The sequence below is a fragment of the Penaeus vannamei genome, chromosome 33 (assembly GCF_042767895.1).
Source record: "Penaeus vannamei isolate JL-2024 chromosome 33, ASM4276789v1, whole genome shotgun sequence".
Taxonomy (NCBI): domain Eukaryota; kingdom Metazoa; phylum Arthropoda; class Malacostraca; order Decapoda; family Penaeidae; genus Penaeus; species Penaeus vannamei.
In genome coordinates this window covers 28,021,679-28,025,010 of record NC_091581.1, presented here as the reverse complement: position 1 = coordinate 28,025,010, position 3,332 = coordinate 28,021,679, and the positions used below count along the sequence as shown (strand labels likewise).

The window sequence follows — 3,332 nt, the reverse complement described above, 5'->3', positions numbered from 1 at the left end:
GAGTGTAGAAAGTGCGATGTAAAATATGGATCAGCTTTGTTTATTTAAAACGAGTGTCTATTGAACAGCACTCAAGTGCAGAACTTAATCTTGAATTTACAAACATTGTCCTCATACTGATTCATTGCATCAAGAGTAAACGTTAATGTGGTGTCAAATATGTATCAAAAGCCGATTGAGAACGTGTAAAAACAACATTCCCAATTGATTGTATAACTATACACGGATGTTATATTGATTTACCTGGAAGGTGTATATACTTATCAAACTTAGAGGAAAATTTTCCCGTGCCGGGAATCGAACCCGGGCCTCGCGGGTGAGAGCCGCGTATCCTAGCCACTAGACCACACGGGAGATACAATTTGCAAATTTGACAATTGAATTTTGTAATTATATGTACATATGCATTTTTCATTTAACAATTAAATGACCGCTATTAGAAAACAAAAGACCTTCAAAAAGGCTGCAGGATTTTTAATGAGACTGCGAAGCGGATAGGATTGGTTATAGGACCAGTTTCGGAGCGAGGTTTCGGAGCAAAGAACCGAATCTCTCCCTCAAAATTGATCGTGTAGACATTAACGCCGTGTCCAGTTGATCCAGCCACGGTCCCAAAGTCTAAGTAAGTACTTCCTTGAACTTTGCACTGACCGATGACTGTGAGCCAGTCCCATGTAAACATTCTGTAAGGATTTAAAGATAGGTATCACCTTGCTCCATCCCGTACTTTGCCACTAATGCAGTATGTCCGATCACCATACTTGGAAACTGACCGTGTGAAAGAGCCCTATGAGCTAGATGACGTTGAGCCTTCAAAATAAGTAATTGTTTGGTAGGGACAGAATCCCTTGTTTTTTGTACAGTCAGTAAGGAATGGGAGGCACTGCTCAAATTACCTGAAGATTTACGAATACATGGTCCTTAAAAGAAATCTTGAAAAGAATCTTTGAAACTTCAAAGGCAGATACGGGATAGCAAATACCAATAAATAGAAGATAAAGAAAACATTCTATTTGTGACTCAAGCAGTACAGAATCAATTTTATAAGGAAAAGTGCACCATGTCCAATACTTTCATAATCGATCTGATAATAATCCAAACATGCAGTTGTGAACCATTTACGGAAAATACTATGACCAGAAATTTGTCTAATGTGATGAGGGTAATTGTTTAGAGCTCCGTTGTCGTACTTGAAAAAGTCGTCGCCAAAGTTAGAGTTAAAGGCCCAGCCATAAATAACCTATGATATTAAGATACGGTCAGACTACCCATAAATTCGTGAAATCCAGCGATTTTTTAAAGGAATTTGCCCATCGATGGACTCAATCCACTGGACTTTCGCCCACACGTTCGATGTGATGGATACCCAGTCGTTCATCGATGGACGAATGGAAAAATTAGGCACGATGCGACTCTATAATATGTATGGTATGCATATATTTTCATTTCAAAGCATTAATATTACTATATATTTTAAACCATTCATAATTAGTCACATTTAGTTTTACATAAGTATCTACATTCAAATTTAAGCTGAAATACGAATAAAAAGTAAAAACAAAAGCACTGACCATGGATTCTCATTTGACTGACGAATATAAACAAACACGTTGCATCCAACGATAAGATGAAACCGCAGATCCTGAATATTCGAAATGTGGAATTCGGAAGCAACTTACTCCCTCCTAGAAAAGGTTAGACCTCCAGAAACATGAAAGAATAGCATGAGTTATGAAGAAGATTGCGGGGTTCATAGCGAGTTTCTGCGGTCACGATTTGTTTTGACAAGGATATGTACTTATAGAGACCTTGTGTTTTGATGGGAAAAGCTAGATCAGTAGCAACACGAGGAGGTCATGACGTCAGATTTTGATGGCATCACAAAAGTTGCGATTTTGTAAAAAGCACAGGATTTATTTTGATGATGGCGGCACCCATCCGTGCACAACCGGATGAGCGATGAATATGGTCGATCATTTTGGTCTTTTCAATTTTCAAAAAGGATGGGAAATAATTATTTTAATGTTTATATTTTCACTGAACAATCATCAAAATATCCCTGCGGATGAGAAGAGTGGGCGATTATGTATATTCACGAATGATTCTTAAGGGGTATTGCTCGCAGTGAGTCAAGCCATAGGCCTGTAATTTTTGCTCAGCTTGAAGGAATTAAGTACACCTCCTTTCATTAATACCTTCATGCACTCAATGAATGAATGAAAGGTATTTTATTTAATGTGTAGGATACCTAGGCCAACAAGACTATGGAACTTTAACACGTACAAAATGGAAACATGAACATGTGCTATTCTAAAAATAGCCTCGCCTGGTATCCTACACATTAAATAAAATATCTTTCATTCATTCATCTCCACGTAGCATGAAGCCGGTTACCTTCAAGTCACATAAATCACGAATCAGCACTAATTACTGTAAGTTTTATCAGATATTGCAGATCCAAAAATAGCATGGCTTTCTTTTGATATAACTGATTGAATTGCTCTTGCCCCCCACCCCCCACCCCCTCGGTCCCCTTTCACCAATCCCTGCCTTGTCCTACTTACCTTCTATCCCCTTTTCATTACCATACTCTCCTAAAATGCTGTATGATTTTTTATGCGTATCATATCTAATCACTAACTCATTAATCCCCTCTTTACCGCTTTGTTGCTATGCATTCCTATAGTGCTATATGGCCTTTGATACCTAGCACATTTATTTCGCTATCAACCATTGCAATATAATTTGAATTTTAGCCATAGAAGCCTTAAGTCACATAAAACTTGGAACAGTTTTTTTAGTAATTCAATTCCTTAACCATAACTACATGCACTTCAAGGGGTTTCTGAGGCTAGCTGGACGTCTATCCTACCAAACTGTAAGCTCAAAGACTAACGGCCGGTTTGTTAAAATTATGCCATTGACCCAATGAATTTTCATAAATACAGACGCAGAAATAAGCATATCTGTCTATATATATCTGATAAATATGTATTTAACTATTTATTTGCCCGGTTGATATGCATGTCTAGATTGATAAATATGCATTTATTTCTTTATATATGCATGTCAAGTATACGAATATTGTTTGGGTCGGGCCTCGCACAATTCTAACAAACCGTTATAAGTCTCGACCTTTGTTAATTACAAGGAAGAAAACATGGTAACGAATTACAAGTTTACATGAAAGTCGGAAGTGATTGTATAGACAATATTAGTTGTGTGCAGCCTACAGTAAATCAACTGAATTTGACGTTTTTACCGCGAATGTCCAGTAGGAGTTTTTATATACCATTGTTGTCCACGTTCCCTCCAAGTGAAAGTAAAGGTCA

The 3,332-nt window shown here is 37.5% G+C and overlaps 2 non-coding genes across 2 annotated transcripts in view; both read right to left on the bottom strand.

Annotated features, from left to right (window-relative positions):
• The window catches only part of TRNAE-UUC (transfer RNA glutamic acid (anticodon UUC)), a 72-nt gene extending 70 nt beyond the window's left edge, over nucleotides 1-2 (bottom strand). Inside the window, exon 1 of the tRNA in view lies at nucleotides 1-2. This exon is cut by the window's left edge and continues 70 nt beyond it. This is a non-coding gene — a tRNA (tRNA-Glu).
• A 280-nt stretch (nucleotides 3-282) lies between these two features.
• TRNAE-CUC (transfer RNA glutamic acid (anticodon CUC)) lies at nucleotides 283-354 on the bottom strand. The gene has a single exon. It is a non-coding gene; the product is annotated as a tRNA-Glu (tRNA).
• Between the last annotated feature and the right edge of the window lie 2,978 nt (nucleotides 355-3,332).